Here is a 16,250-nt window from a genome sequence, read left to right on the forward strand (position 1 = left end):
TAAACCATTGAGAAATCCATAGAATCTGCTTTGGTCACGTCATTTACTTTGGAGTGTGGTGTGTCTGACCACAGTTTGCCTGCTGATTCACATGTACTGCATACTTACTATGAGTATTAGAGTATAAGATAGATGTGGTAAATTGTTTTATCTTTCTAAATTTGTATGTGTAAAGTTATATCTGGGGTGAAGGATTAGTGAATATTTGGATTTTTTTCTGTTTGTATTGAGATCTTTCCAACAATTTTTGCCTGGTGTAATATATTTCATTTCTCTTGTTTGATAAATTTTTTCTTTGTGTTAAAAGTTCATCAGCAGACTCCTGTGAATTTGTTCAGTAACTTCTCTCCGCAGTTTCCAAAAAAAATAAAAGTTGGGATCTATCAAGCCAGGTTTCCCTCTGGGACATGACTTGTCCAGTGTTAACATCAGTTGGGATCATAACACCATTCTTTATTTATTTATCAATCAATACTGGCATTTATATAGCATCTTTAAAGTAGTAAAATGTTCCAAGGCACTTTGTAGGAGCTTAAAACAGACAAAAGCAGACAGGAGCAAATGATGGAGACAGTAAGCACAGGCAGCTAAAAGCTTGGTTAGGTAAGTTGGAAGGAGGGTTTTAGAGGTGGAGAGGTTTAGGGAATGAATGACACAGCTTAAATTTTTTGGCATTATCTTAAATTTGTATCATCTCACAATCCTTACAAAACCCTTCATAATCTTGCAAACCTCTACTGGGTAATCCTTTAATTTTTCTCCTCTGCTCTAGTGAGTAAAGCCATTTACTTCTCAACTCCATCTATTGTCACTCCTTATCTCTAGTACACTTCAATTGCTTTTATATTTTTCCTGTAATAGTGTGTTGCAAATATGCACACAACTCCTAATGGCAGCCTAGTTAGGATCTTGTTCACCAGGCAAAATTCGACACCAGACTACATAAGGAGATACTAGTACAGGTGACGAGGTAGGTTTTAAGGGGAATCTTAGAGGAGAGAGAGAGGCAGAGAGATTAGGGGAGGGAATTTCAGAACTTGAGTCCCTGACAGCTGAAGGCACAGCCTCCAATGTGGAGCGATGCAAGTCCAGGACACACGAGGCCAAAATTAAAGGAGTGCGGAGACCTCGGAGGGTTGCTGAGCTGGAGAAGATTAGAGGTAGCAAGGAGCATGATCTTGAAAGGATTTGAATACAATTTTAAATTTGAGGGACAAAAACAGAAAATGCTGGAAAAACTCAGCAGGTCCAGCAGCATCTGTGGAGAGAGAAACAGAGTTAACGTTTTGAGTCCGTGTGACCCTTCTTCAGAGGGCCAGCATTTTCTTATTTTTGATTCAGATTTCCAGCATCCGCAGTAATTTGCTTTTATCTTGGTATTAAATTTGAGGGGCTTCGGTACTGGGAGCCAATGTAGGTCAGTGAGCAGTGGGGTGATGGGAGAATGGGACTTGGCATGAGTTAGGATACGGGCAGCAGAGTTTTGAACAAGCACAAGTTTACTAAAGTTGAAGATGGGAGAACATTGTTGTCAAGTGTAGCACATCCCAAATTTTGTGCCATTGGCTAATTTTGATATTGTTCATTTAATTCCTAAGAACAGATCATTTTTGCTTTTAACAGCCCCCACCCACAACCCCTGGAACACCCCTCCCTATGTTCTTCCAGTCTGTAACGCTTCTCTGTTTCCCATCTATTTTCTACTCGCCAATGATCTCATTATTATTTATGTGACACACTCTCTTCATTCTCTTTGCCGTGGAGTCTCTTAAGTGGTGTTCATCAAATTCCTAAACAAAAACAAAAGTGCCTGGAAAAACTCAGCAGGTCTGACAGCATCTGCGGAGAGGAACACAATCAACGTTTCGAGTCTGTATGACTCTTCAACAGAACTAAGGAAAAATAGAAAAGAGGTGAAATATAAGCTGGTTTGGGGGGTGGGGGGGGGGGGGGGGGGGGGTGGGAGTGGGACAGTTAGAGCTGGATAGAGGGCCAGTGATAGGTGGAGATAACCAAAAGATGTCATAGACAAAAGGACAAAGAGGTGTTGAAGGTGGTGATATTATCTAAGGAATGTGATAATAGGTGGCATTAAAGGTAGAAAGCAGGACGAGCAAGGTACAGATAGCCCGAGTGGGGGTGGAGTAGGGGGAAGGGATCGAAATAGGCTAAAAGGTAGAGATAAAACAATGGATGGAAATACATTTAAACATAATGGAAATAGGTGGGAAAAGAAAAATCTATATAAATTATTGGAAAAAGGGGGATCAGAAAGGGGGTGGGGATGGAGGACAGAGTTCATGATCTAAAATTGTTGAACTCAATATTCAGTCCGGAAAGCTGTAAAGTGCCTAGTTGGAAGATGAGGTGCTGTTCCTCCAGTTTGCGTTGAGCTTCACTGGAACAATGCAGCAGGCCAAGGACGGACATGTGGGCATGAGAGCAGGGTGGAGTGTTGAAATGGCAAGCGACAGGGAGGTCTGGGTCATGTTTGCAGACAGACCGAAGGTGTTCCGCAAAGCGGTCACCCAGTCTGCGTTTAGTCACTCCAATGTAGAGGAAATGTCAAATTCCTTCTGGAAATCCACATAAACCACATCCACTGCATTTCCCTTCCCCTTCCAGGATGATACTAGGGGTGAGGGACTGCAGTTCTGAGGGAAGAATGGAAAAACTGCGATTGTTTTCCTTCGAGCTAAGAGTTTAAGGGGAATTTAATAGATATATTCAAAATTATGAAGGGTTTTGATGGAATGACTAGGGAGAAACCTTCCTCTGACACGTCACCAAAGATGGTGGATTTAAAATTATTGGCAAAAGAACTGGAAGGGAATAAAGATTTTTTATTCATGCAGAAGTTTAAGCTGTGGAATGTGCTACCTGAAGAATGGTGGTGGAATCGGATTCTACAGGAACTTTTAAAAGGCAATTAGACCTGTAGTTGAAGAGGATAAATTTGCAGGGCGATGGGGGGAAAAGAGCAGGGTGAGTGGGACTAAATTGGACAGCTCTTTCAAAGAGCTGGCACAGGCATGATGGGCTGAATGGCCTTCTGTACTGTAAGATGATATAATTCCTCGCTGTTATTTCTCCAGTAATTCTACAAGGTTGGTTCAGCACCACCTGTCTTTTGGAAACTGGCACTGACTGCCTCAGATGAACTCATTTCCACAAGAGTGGAATACACAATTCCTGTTTGCTAACCGGTGTTCTGTAATTATTATGCAATTCTTTCTATCATTTCACATACTTTCTGTCCCATAGTGCATTACTCCTTAGGTGCCAGTTGGGAGCATTCTTGCTGTGGACTCAGAAGATTGTGGATTCAAGTCCCATTCCAGGATTTGAACACAAAAATCCAGGCTGATATTACAGTGCCAGAACTGAGGGAGTGTAGCACTGTTGGGGGTTCTGTCATTCAGATGAAACAGGCCCTGTTTGCCCTCTCAAGTGGATGTAAAAGATCCGGTGGCACTGTTTCAAAGATAAGTAAGACATAAATGAATCATAGAACAGTTGCAGCACAGGAAGAGGCCATTCGGCCCATCATGTCCATGCTGGCTCGCTGTGAGAGCAACTTGGCTAGTCTCACTTCCCCTGGACTTTCCCCTCAATCAACTTCACAAAAACAGAGCATCTGGTCATTATCACATTGCCATTTGTGGGAGCTTGCTGTGCACAAATCGTCTGTTGTGTTTCCTCTATGACAACAGTGACTACACATCAAATGCACTTCATTCGCTGTAAAGTGCTTTGAGGTGTCCTGTGGTTGTAAAAAGATGCCATAGAAATGCAAGTCTTTCTGTCTTTAAGACAATGCTACATCTAATGGGCAACCAAAGCAAGAAGATTCCGACATTGGAAAGTCAGGGGCAGGGAAAGAGTAGGTGGTCCATCAAAGCCTTTCCCACATCCAATGATAGTTGGGCACAGGGATGCCAACTGTGATTAAATATATTCCTGGAGGAATCACAAGACTTGCCCCCACGCTCTTGCCATGAGTCAGCCAACACATCCATCCCGGTGATGCACTACCTCCCCATGCTGACTGGAAGAAGAGCACTTGCGCTCTGTACCCAATTGGATGATGTTTGACCATCAGCCAAACAGCCCTTCACCGCCCCCCCCCCCCCCCACCAATTTTCAATATTTTAATATCTGGTAAAGAGAAACGTTCAAAGAAAATGAAGAAAAACAACAATCTTTTTTTAGTGCGCTGGTGATTTTTCTCCAGGATTGCACGCAACAGTGACCTGGAGATGGCTCTTCAACCCCTTGGAGACTCCAATCCAGGCCAATCCTGGGGAGTTGACAACCCTCCTGATTCCATATTTCCTTTGTAAGCTCCTGGAGAGGCAAGAGAATCAAATTCATTCACTAGTTGAGGCAAAAGAAACAGAGTATCTTCAAATTAATTCACCAGTTTTTAAAAAAATTTGGTATCTCATGAAGCCTAGTTCACTTTGCACACTTTCCAACTCTTCCTGGGTTTTTTAGTACTCTTATGAAGTTACCCATTGATTGAAAGGAGGGGGGTAAGTTTGGGTTATTGCACTGGGCGGCGCTTCTGCTGTTCCATGTCTGGTGGGGATGGCGCTGTTCATCAATGCACACACACACAATCTGGAAATGTGAAGCTCACATCCCTCAGCAGTTGGGATATTATGGCGACCCGGAGCCTCTCTTCCTCCTCCTTCTCCACTCTCTGAAACACCTGAAGTCTCTTTACCCCCACCCCACCCCACCCTCCTCTCCTTGCTGGCTCTGAGCAGCCCCGACCCTCCTCTCTGTCTCCCCACCCACCCAACAACAACGACCCAAGAGCGTCCTCCAGTCCCTCTGGTGGGGGGGGGGGGTGGAAGAAGAAGGAAAAGGGAAGGCAGCAAGAGCCGAAGAAAAGAATCGCAGTGGCCGAGGTGAGGGTTGGATTTGATCCACCACAGCGGCTGGGAGAGCAGGAATGAGCCAGCACTGAACAGGGACTGGTTTGGTTGGTGGTGGGAGAGGCTGATCCTGGGTTTGTCTGGGATTGGGAGCTGGGGTTTGGAGTTAGAGAGAGAGAGGGTGTGGGTGGGGGGTTCAGTGGCTGTGAATTACCTGGGGCTGCAGACCGACTCTGCGCTGCATATTCCGCTCCCTCTACCCCGGGCAGCCTCGCAAACAAAACCCTTTCTCTCTGTTCGCACCCCGGCTGCAGCCAGATCCCCCAGTCTCTCTCTGTCTCTGTCTCTCTGTCTCTTACCTTTGCGCTCACTCAAGGTTAGACAGAGAATTGGGGGGTGGGGGTGGGGGGAGATTCTTGCATCCCCCTCTTTCAGATTATTTTTGGTGGGTGTGAAAAATATGTATCACTGGGATTACCAGGAAATTAACACAAAAGTTTTATTTCTCTCTCTCCCACTGACAAAAAATTTAAATGGAAAGAATTTCTTCACCCTCCCTCTCTCCCTCTCTCTCAGTTTTCTGGTTAAACATTTCCTTTTTTTTTAAGGGATCAGATTTCACTGGGAAATGAGGTTGATTATTCAGGGATTTGCAGACGGTTCCAGGTCCTGTTGGTCTTTTTCTGTGACACTTTGATCACTTTCCCAGTGTGGTTTTAAAAAAAAAAGAAATAGACCAAAAAAAAAGCGTTCACCCTGTTTCATTTTTTTTTTAAATGATAAGGATTTTTTTTTATTTGGAGGCAGAACTCGCTTTGAACTGACTCTGTTAGAAACCGCGTCAAATCTCATGGTTGGGCTGGGAGCGGGGTGGGTGGGGGGGGGGGGGGGGTGTGGAATAGCCCAGCAAGACCTGAATTATCGTTAGGAGGTTAATTAGTCCTGAGGATCTGATTGCATTTATATAGCGCCTTTCATGACCACAGGACGTCCCCCAAGCGCTTTACAGCCAATGAAGTCCCTTTTTTGAGGTCTAGTCACTGCCGTATTGTACACAATGCAGCAGCCAATTTGCGCACAGCCAGCTCCCACCAACAGCAATGTGATCATGGCCCAGATCATCTCTTTTTTTTATTGATGTTGGTACAGGGATAAATATTGACCCCCCCAAGATACTAGGGAGACCTCCCCACTGCTTCTTCAAAATAGTAGCTGTGCGGTCTCTTACATCCACCTGAGAGAAGGCAGGCTTAATGTCTTATCCAAAAGACAGCACCTCCCAACAGCGCAGCACTCCCTCAGTACTGCACTGGAAGCACCAACCTCGATTTTTGTGTCCCAGTCTCTGGAGTGGGACTTGGAACTCGCCACCTCCTGATTCAGGCAAGAGTGCTACCCAGTCAGCCACAGCTGCCAACTCCTGCCTTTGGACAGACAATGATTTCCACCTGGGAACTAACCCAATGTGATTTTTGTAAACAATTAGAGTCATCTGTCTTTGCATATTATGCAAGTGTACAAAGAAACCCCATAAAAATCAGGAACCAATTGTTAAGTGCATTTAATGTTTCTTCCCACCCCACAACTGGTACAATTGTTATTTTTGTTGGGTCTCTGTTGGAGTTCTGATAGATTGTAAATGCAAATAATGTCCCTAATTCTTAATGCTTAAGTACATATGTTACCTTACCTCAACTTTTGATAACATATCGATTTGGAGCCTCACGTTACTGTATTTAGAATTATTATTAAGGTAATTGAGTTTTCTTACATGAGTGAAGTTGGTACTGAACAAAGTAAGTTCCCCAGAGCTTGTGTGGTGTTTCAGAGAGATTACAAGCAAAAATTACAACAGACACTTGAAGCTTAGCAGAATATTTTAAAACCAATTGACTGCTTCAGGGCTTCCGATTTCAGTTCCAAGCTGAGAGTTCGCCAAATCATTCTGAACATTAACAGCAGATCCAGTGCCTTTCCTTCCTTGTGTGTCTTTACTCACTTCATGTTGACAGGAAATTAAAGAAGTTTAAAACGATGCATAATTTCAGCTCATCCAACAATCGCTGCACCAGGTCCTGTTAGCCATCACCTCTGTGCTCAGTGACCGACACTGGCTCCCAGTCCTGCAATGCCTCCATTTTAAAAATTCTCCCACCCTCGCTTTCAAATCCCTCTCTGGCCCCACTCCTTCCTATCTCTGTAGCCTCCTCCAGCCTGACAATCCACTGTTTAAAATTCTCATCCTATTTTCAAATCCCTCTATGGCCCCACTCCTCCCATATCTCTGTAGCCTCCAGCCCTACAGTCCGCTGAGACCTCTTAGCCCCTCCGATTCTGTTTCCCGCGCGTCCCCCGATTTCCATCGCCCCATCATCGGTGGCCGCGCCTTCAGCTGTTTGGTCCCTAAGCTCTGGAATTCCCACCTGAACTCTCACCGCCTCTCTCTCTCTCTCTGTCTCTCTCTCCCTCTTTAAAACCAACCTCTGTCACCAAGCTTTTGGTCATCTGTACAAGTCTCTCCTTATGTGGCTCTCAGTCAAACTTTGTCTGCTTGACTACACTCCAGTGAAGCACCTTTGGACATTTTACTATGTTAAAGACACTGTATAAATGCAAGTTGTTGGTAGCAGACATTGATAATGTACTTAATGGCAGCAATTGTTGGAAACACATAATAAGCCTATCTGGCGTGAGATATAGAGTCTCCAATACTGTTCTGATTTAAGAGCTAAACCAAAACATTAATCTTGTAAAGATGGACCTGCTATACCTTTCAGTTCTATTGAATTTGATGGTGTGTGTCATTTGTAATTTTGTTCTGTAATGATTCCTAAACACCACATGGACTGAGAGTTGGAGCTCGCCTCACTCTACACCAGCCTCACTTACTTAATAAAGCACAACTGACAAAATGTGGATGAATTACAGTAAGAAAATCAACCATGTAATTTTAATAGTTGACGTACCAGATGCACTTTAAGAGCGAGGCACGTTATTTGCGTATAGATGCTACTTACCGGAACTGCAGCCGAGATCCAGCAGAAAGAAAGACTTGCATTTATGTAGCACCTTTCACAAGCTCAGGTTGTTCCAAAGCGCTTTACAGCCAATGAAGTACTTTGAAGTGTAGTCACTGTTGTAATGTAGGAAACGCGGCAGCCAATTTGTGCACAGCAAGCTCCCACAAACAGCAATGTGCTAATGACCAAGTTAACATATTGACTGATGGGTGAATATTGGCCAGGATGCTAGGGGATAACTCCCCAGCTCTTCTCTGAAATAGTGCCACGGCATCTTTTATATCCACCTGGGAGGGCAGATGGGATTTAACGCCTCATTGAAAAGACGATACCTCTGACAGGCCAGCACTCCCTCAGTACTGCACTGGAGTGTCAGCCTTGATCTTTGTGCTTGAGACTCTGGAGTGGGAAATGAACCCACAACGTCCTGATTTGGAGGAAAGAACAAAATATAATTTTTATCAGTGGAAAAAATAGCATAAATGCACTTAAGAGCATATATAAAAAAAAACAAGGCATAGGAAGTGACCCGCTTAGCCTGACCAGCCCATCCCACAAGGTCGTGAGGCTGGGTCTGTCCGATAAACCCCATTTTCACCCAGCTCCTCCCAGAGCCACGCAATCTCCTGGGAGCAATGAAAATAAAACAGATTAAAACCCAGGTCAATTGTAGGGGGAAACTGGAAAATTCTTCCACAACCCCTTTAGATAATCAATGCTAGACCAGTGAACACCACCACCCGCAAATTCCCCTTCAAGTCATTCACCATCCTGACTGGGAAATATATCACTGTTCCTTCACTGTCGCTGGGTCAAAATCCTGGAACTCCCTCCCTAACAGCACAGTGGGTGTACCTACACCACATGGACTGCAGCGGTTCAAGAAGACGACTCACCACCACCTTCTCAAGGGGCAATTAGGGATGGGCAATAAATGCTGGCCCAGCCAGTGAAGCTCACATCCCATGAAAATGAATTTTAAGAAAAATACTGGGTCTGGTTTATGTTACTTTTTCAAAAATTCTTTCATGGGATGTGGGCACGGTTGCAAGGTCAGTATTTGTTTCCCATCCCTAGTTGCCCCTTGAGAAGGTGGTGGTGAGCTGCCTCCTTGAACCGCTGCAGTCCATGTGGTGTAGGTACACCTACAGTGCTGTTAGGGAGGGAATTCCAGGATTTTGACCCAGCAACAGTGAAGGAATGGCGATATATATCCAAGCGACAGTGAAGGTGTTTTCCATGCCTGGGTTGACAGGTGGTCCACCCAGTTTTATTCTTATTTGACTTTTCTGAAGGAGTTTGATGCAACTGTGTGACTTGTTGGGTCATTTCAAAGGACAGTTAAAAGCCACCCACATTGCTCTGGGTCTGGAGTCATGTGTAGGCCAGACCAGGTAAGGATGGCAGATTTCCTTCCCTAAAGGACATTAGTGAACCAGATGGGTTTTTAATGCCAATCCGGTAGTTTCATGACCGTTATTAATGAGACTAACATTTTATTCCAGATTTAGTTAATTAACTAAACTTAAATTCTCCAACTGTTAGGGTGAGGTTTGGACCCATGTTTACAGGCCATTCCTAGTCCAGCAGTATTACCACTATGCTAATGACTCCCGTAACAGAGCGGTGCCTTTAGGGGAAAGCTAAATAAACAAATGAGTGAGAAAGGAATGGAGGAATATGTTGGTGGCACGAAATGGAGAGAGGTGGGAGGAGGATCATGTGAAGTACAAACACCGACATTGACTGGTGGGGTCAAATGGCCTGTTTCTGTGCTGTAACCTTTCAACGAAACCCCCAGGCCCCGAGTAAACCTTATTCAGGTAAAATAATTGGTTCACATTAACACATGCTAGTTTTTTTATAAACCTTGATCAGATCACTCCCAAGTCCACGCTGCGGTGAAATATAGCGACCCAGTGTCTATGTGGGTAGCTGGTAACATTTGCATTAGCTGTCGGGCACAGCTAAAGGGCCTATGTGTATTTCTTGCTGACTGTGTGACATAAAAATATGCCTCCAAATTTTGCACAGGGATTGTTAACATCTTATTTGAGATGTCCCAGTACAGTTTTCTTAGCAAGCAGACTATGTTGTACTAATAATGGTACATCTCTGGATTTTTAGCTGAAGGTTTATAATTCCTAAAGCACTGGCCTTTGCCACAAGTGCAATAAACCTCCTAATAAGCTCAATTTTGCCAGTATGCTCTGGACATTAATCACCTCAGGCAACAATGAAGGAGGGCTTTCAATTGAAATGGAGAATGACAGATTCAGAAAGTGACAGCCAAGCAAGAAATCTTATAAAGGAGTCTCAGAGATCACTTTACTCGTGAGTGCAATGCTATCAAAACCCTGATTTCAGATTACTACCACATTTTTAAAGGAAATATATCTCTACTGGCATATTCATGACATGCTATTGCTTTTGAGTCTCTTGCTTCACTTTTCAAATAGGTTCGTGGTAGCTTATGCTGTTGGATCATTTGAACAAGTTGGTGTCTGTTTTGAGCTCTGGTTGTGCAGCGTTTGTTCATCTCTACATTTAAGGACATAAGAAACAGGCAAGAGTAGGCCTCGGTACCCACCCCCCCTACCTGTGCTCAGTTTCCCTTACTGCACTAGTTTCTCCTTATAGTCTACCAGCGCAGTACGGAGGGAGTGCTGCACTGTCGGAGGTGCTGTCTTTTAGATGAGATGTTAAACCGAGGCCCCTTTTCTCCTCTGAGGTGGCTGTAAAAGATCCCAGGGCACAATTGCACAGAAGAGCGAGAGAGTTGCCCTCTTGTGTAAAAGCACAAAATGCTAGAAATACTCAGCAGCTCAGGCAGCATCTGTGGAGGGAAAAACAGAGTTACCGTTAACTCCCTTTCTCACCACAGATGCTGCCAGACCCCCTGAATGTTTTTCCAGCAATTTCTGTTTTTATTTCCGATTTCCAGCATCCGCAGCATTTTGCCTTTGTGTTCGTGTCCTGGCTGATATTTATCCCTCAACCAATAGCATTGCAAAAACAGACCATGCGGCCATCATTGCATTGCTATTTGTGGGATCTCACTGTGCACAAATTTGTCGCTTTCACGTGTTCTACAATATAACATTGGCGCTTTGGGATGCCCTGAGGTTGTGAAAGGTGCTGGAGCAATGCATGTTCTTTCTTTCTGCCTGGGTGACCTTACTATGGCTCCCCCCCTCCTGCCCACGCCCCTCGTCTGCACTGACAAGTGAGGAGTGGCAAAGCACCAAACAACAACTTGCATTTATATAGCGCCCTTAATGTAACAAAACAACCCAAGGCGCTTCACAGGTGTGTTATCCAATGAAACTTAACACTGAACCACTGAGATGTTAGCTGGATAGATGATTAAATTTGGTGAAAGAGAGGGGTTTTAAGGAGTGTCTTAAAGGAGGAGAGAGGCGGAGAAGTCTAGGGAGAACTTAGGGCCCAGGAAGCAGAATGGCCGCTAATGGTGGAGCATTTAAAATTGAGGTTGCTGAAGAGGCCAGAATTGGAGGAGTGCAGGGATCTCAGAGGCTTGTAGAGTTGGAGGAGATTACAGAGTAAGGGAGGGGCGAGGCCATGTTGGGATTTGAAAACACGGATGAGAATTTTAAATATAAAGTGTTGCTGGATTGACAATGGGCTGCCAGTGTTCAGTGAACTCCTAGAATCCATGTCTTCAAGGGAAGAGGAGAGAGCAAAGGAAGAAAGTTAGAGAAATAAATAATAGCGATGCAAACATTGCAGGTTTACCAAAAATCAGGCATGGTACCTCTCTGGGACATTCGTCAACATCCCGCTTTAAATCATGGATGATTTCAGTCCATGGTTCATGGAATTGTAGAAAGTTTCCGGCACAGGAAGAGGCCACTCGGCCCATCGTGTCTGCGCCAGGCGAAAAACAAGCCCCCCAGCCTGACCCCGCTTTGCATCGCGCAAAGCTGCAGCTTACAGTACTTTAGGGGGAGATGGTGGCGTGGTGGTAATGTCAGTGGCTGAGTAATCCAGAGGCCTGGGCTAGTGCCTTGGGACATGGGTTCGAATCCTACTAAGGCAGCTTGTGGAATTCGAATTCAATGAATTAATAAATCTGATTGATTACTTTTTTTTAAAAAAAAGCCCAGAATACAAAGCTGGTGTCAGTAATGGGGACCATGAAACCATTGTCGATTGTTGTAAAAACCCATCTGGTTCACTAACGTCCTTTAGGGAAGGAAATCTGCTGCCCTTACCCGGTCTGGCCTACATGTGACTCCAGACCCACAGCGATGTGGCTGACTCTTAACTGCCCCCTGAAACGGCCTAGCAAGCCCCTCAGTTTAAGGGCAATTAGGGATGGGCAACAAATGCTGACCTTGCCAGCGATGCCCACATCGCATGAAAGAATTTTTTTTTTTTAAAGTGCCTGCCCGGACACCTTTTTAAGAAGAGATGAGGGTTTCTGCCTCTACTACTCTATCAGGCAGAGAGTTCCAGACCCCCCCTCAACGTTCCGGGTGGAAACAATTTTCCTCAAGTGGGTGGTTACTTTTCCACATCGTCTTAGGCAAAGGATGGAAATAGGCCGATTTAAACTTCTAAAATTCATCATTTGCCTGACTCTGCAACAAAGATCAGCACGTTTGTCAATCCAGGGCTGCAAGTGACAGTATCTCAAACATCCCGTGTTTAGTCATTATTTTCACTGCACTTCAGCCTTACCCAGATTGAGATGGTTGGTGACCAGAGGGCACACGTTTATGGCGCTGGCAGAAGAACAGAGGGGGCCATGAGGAATTTTTTTTTTTCGCACAGTGAGTTGTTGTGATCTGGAATGCGCTGCCTGAAAGGAGGGTGGAAGCAGACTCAGTAGTAACATAAAAAAGGGAGGTGGATAAATATTTGAAGAGGGCATTTTTTAAATAACCGTCCACGGGATGTGGGCATCAGTGGCAAGTCCAGCGCTTATTGCCCTTGAGAAGGTGGTGGTGAGCTGACTTCTTGAACCGCTGCAGTCCATGTGGTGTAGGTACATTCACAGTGCTGTTAGGGAGGGGAGCAGGGATTTTGACCCAGCGACAGTGAAGGAACAGCCGATATATTTCCAAGCCAGGATGGTGAGAGACTTGGAGGGAAGCTTTTGGGTGATAGAAGGGTTTGGAAGGTGCTCTTGAAGGAGCCTTGGTGAGTTGCTGCAGGGCATCTTGTAGATGGTACACACTGCTGCTACTGTGCTACAGACTGTATGTAGGTCTGTATATGTGTAACATTGAGACTGATAAAACGTGTGAAGTTATGTCAGAATGATTTTATGATAACCCAATCATATATTATTGAAATGATTAAATTACATTCATAGACAGTAATCTTGAAATGTGGTAAAAAGCCTTTGTTAAAATGTATACTCAGTGTCTTGTACTGAAATGAATCTGAATATCAAACTGGATCCAGTCCAACTCAGCCAGGCATTAATAGCCAGAAGACTAAATACACACTGTTCTTCTGAAAATTGGACGATAATAGTTAATTAGCTTCACGTACAATAGAAGTCAGAGCATGGAGAGCACATACGTGTTGCTGTATGTATATACACAGTGCACTGTGCCCGCTGACCTGCACTGGCTTCCAGTCGACAACCTCTCAACTTCTAAAATCCCCATCCCTGTTTACAGATCCCACTCTGGCTTAGCCCCCTCCCTTTCTCTGTAATCTCCTGCAGCCCCACAACCCTGGGAGATCTCTGCGCTGCCCCATTCTGACTTTCATTCGCTTCACCATTGGCGGCCTTGCCTTCAGCTTCCGGGGCCCAAACCTCTGGAATTCCTTCCCTTGCCCCTCACTGCCTCTCTCTTCCTTTAGCACCCTCCCTAAAATCTACTTCTTCGACTGAGCCTTTGGTCACCGGCCCTGACATCTCCTTACGTGACTCCTGTCAAGATTTTGCCTGAAGGTGCTTCCGTGGAGCACCTTGGGAGGTTTGCTTACATTAAAGGTGCGATATAAATGCAAGTTGTTGTTGACTGCACAAGTTAGTCACTTACTAAATGGGGAATTCGAGTTTCTTTTTAACTCTCACGTTCTCTGCTGGTGCCACTGACTCTTGCTGAGATGTGGAGTCCTGCTGGTATCTTCCCCAAGTGAACACTTTGCCTGCTGTGTGAGCCCAGCTTTCTGCAATGTGGCTATGGTGGTGGGTGGGGGTGGAGAGGGGCAAAGGCAGTTTGATCTTTAACCAATGCAGCATACGTTTCCAGCCAGGTCCTTCTGGAGAACAGCCCAGAAGATTTATCTGCTTAATTCAACCATCCGCCACCTCTCTCTAAGACTGGGTTGCTGAGGGAAGTTGTAATGTTCCCAGTGCCACTTGCATGACATAGCTAATTACAGAACAGGAATTGATACCGGGATTGTTTATTAACATCACTGTGTAATATTAATTAGGGCAATATCTTCATTTCCCCTTTCTGGGAAAGGTATTAGTTAGTTAAAACTGTGCGAGTACCTCAGACAACTTCAAAAACGTGCAATTGGTTTCATGGGGAGGGGGTGGCATAGTGGTCCAGGATTAAGCTAGTAATTCTAGTAATCCAGGGTAATGCTCTGGTGACCCGGATTCGAATCCCACCACGACTGATGGTGAAATTTGAATTCAATAAAAATCTGGACGATGAAAGCATTGTGGATTGTCGGAAAAACCCATCTGGTTCATTAATGTCCTTTAGGGAAGGAAATCTGTCTGGTCTGGCCTACATACTCCACAGCAATGTGGTTGACCCTTAAATGCACTCAGTTCTCAAGGACAATAAAAGGCCAGTGAAGCCCGCAAATATATTTTGAAAGATCATAGATTGAGAGCATGTTAGCGCTTTGCTGATGTCGAGGTGGAGGAAGTATAAATTCTTGTCCACAGTTCCCAGTGAGTTTCTGATCTTGACCGTCACTTGTGCTACTATCTCATTATGTGTCTCAGTGTCAAATTTTGTTTGATAATGCTAACGTGTCATTAAAGGCGCTGTATAAATGCAGGTTGTTGTTGGTGAGATTTCTGCACGGCTTCAGTTCCGGCCTCTTGAGCATCCCCGATTTTTATTGCTCTACCATTGGCGGCCGTGCCTTCAGCTGCCCAGGCCCTAAGGTTCTGGAATTCCTTCCCTAAACCTCTCCCTTAAGGGCACACAGCCCTTAAAACCTACCTCTTGGACCAAGCCTTTGGTCACCTGACCCAATGTTTCCTTATGTTTGGAATTCTCTATTGCAGACGGCTGTGGATGCTCAGTCATTGAGTATATTCAAGCATGAGATTGATAGACTTTTGGACACTAAGATAATCGAGGGATGAGGGGGAAGGTAGACTTGAGGTAGAAGATCAGCTATTGTCTTGTTGAGTGACGGAGCAGGCTCGAGGGGCCATATCGTCTGCTGCTGCTCCTATTTACATTCCTATTTGGCTTGGTGTCAAATTTTGTTTGGTGCTCCTCTTGGAGCATTTTACCATGTTAAAGGTGCTATATAAGTGCAAGTTGTTGCTGTTTCTACTCAGAATACGTGTTGACTAATTTTGAGAAATGTGGAAATTTTGACATTTGATGTCGCCAGGAACACGGAGTAAATCGAATGTCAGCAGCATGACCATATAAAAAGGTCACAGTTCTTTAACTGAACTCTTATTCTGCAATACTGCTCCATGGGCATAGGGAACACCCAGGGCACATCACCCAAGCAGCAATTCCTCAGGTGTGAGCTTCGATGCACTCTGGCCGCTGTGAGAGCGAGTGATAATCGCAGACCAACTGGGATTGCCTCCCCTCCAACACCCCCTCCCCCACCACCTCCAGTGTCCAAACCTGTCTACCTACTTCCCAGCAATGTTCAAAGGGGTAGTGGTCAGGGCCAGTGAACTTACTGTCACCCTGAGTGAACTCAGCTCACTTGGCGCAGAACAGGATTCAATCTGGGGACTTTCTAAACTGTATAGTGTAGCACCATAACAGATGGTGCATTACTCACTCACTGAGCGGCATTGGGCCTATCGCTCGTTTCTTAATCACAAACCATGCTCTTCAAAGAGCTAACAAAAATGGATAAGTTGGAGAGTCCTATTTCAACATAAAATACTGGAATATTCATTATTTATTGCATTTAGCCGATCATAAATGAGTTACAACCCTAAGCTCTGATTACAGGAAGTCTTAACCAGTTTCATTTGAAATACAAAAGTCCCTGTATGTTTCAGTTTTAAACAGCGGCTCTTGTTAGGGAGGCTGTGGTTTAATGCAGGTCAGGGACGCCTTCGGAACAACAGGAGGTAAACTGGTACCAGGGGTGGAAAGGGAATGGAGAGGGGGAGGAAGGGAAGAGAACCTGT

The 16,250-nt window shown here is 44.8% G+C and overlaps 1 protein-coding gene across 1 annotated transcript in view; it reads left to right on the forward strand.

Moving 5' to 3' along the window:
• The first annotated feature begins 4,633 nt into the window (after positions 1-4,633).
• Positions 4,634-16,250, forward strand: part of farp1 (FERM, RhoGEF (ARHGEF) and pleckstrin domain protein 1 (chondrocyte-derived)) — a 265,170-nt gene continuing 253,553 nt past the window's right edge. Inside the window, exon 1 of the mRNA XM_078546027.1 lies at positions 4,634-4,916. The gene's annotated coding sequence lies outside the window, so the exon portion shown is untranslated. The remainder of the gene's footprint in view (positions 4,917-16,250) is intronic.

The sequence above is a fragment of the Cetorhinus maximus genome, chromosome 7 (genome assembly GCF_964194155.1).
Source record: "Cetorhinus maximus chromosome 7, sCetMax3.hap1.1, whole genome shotgun sequence".
NCBI lineage: Eukaryota > Metazoa > Chordata > Chondrichthyes > Lamniformes > Cetorhinidae > Cetorhinus > Cetorhinus maximus.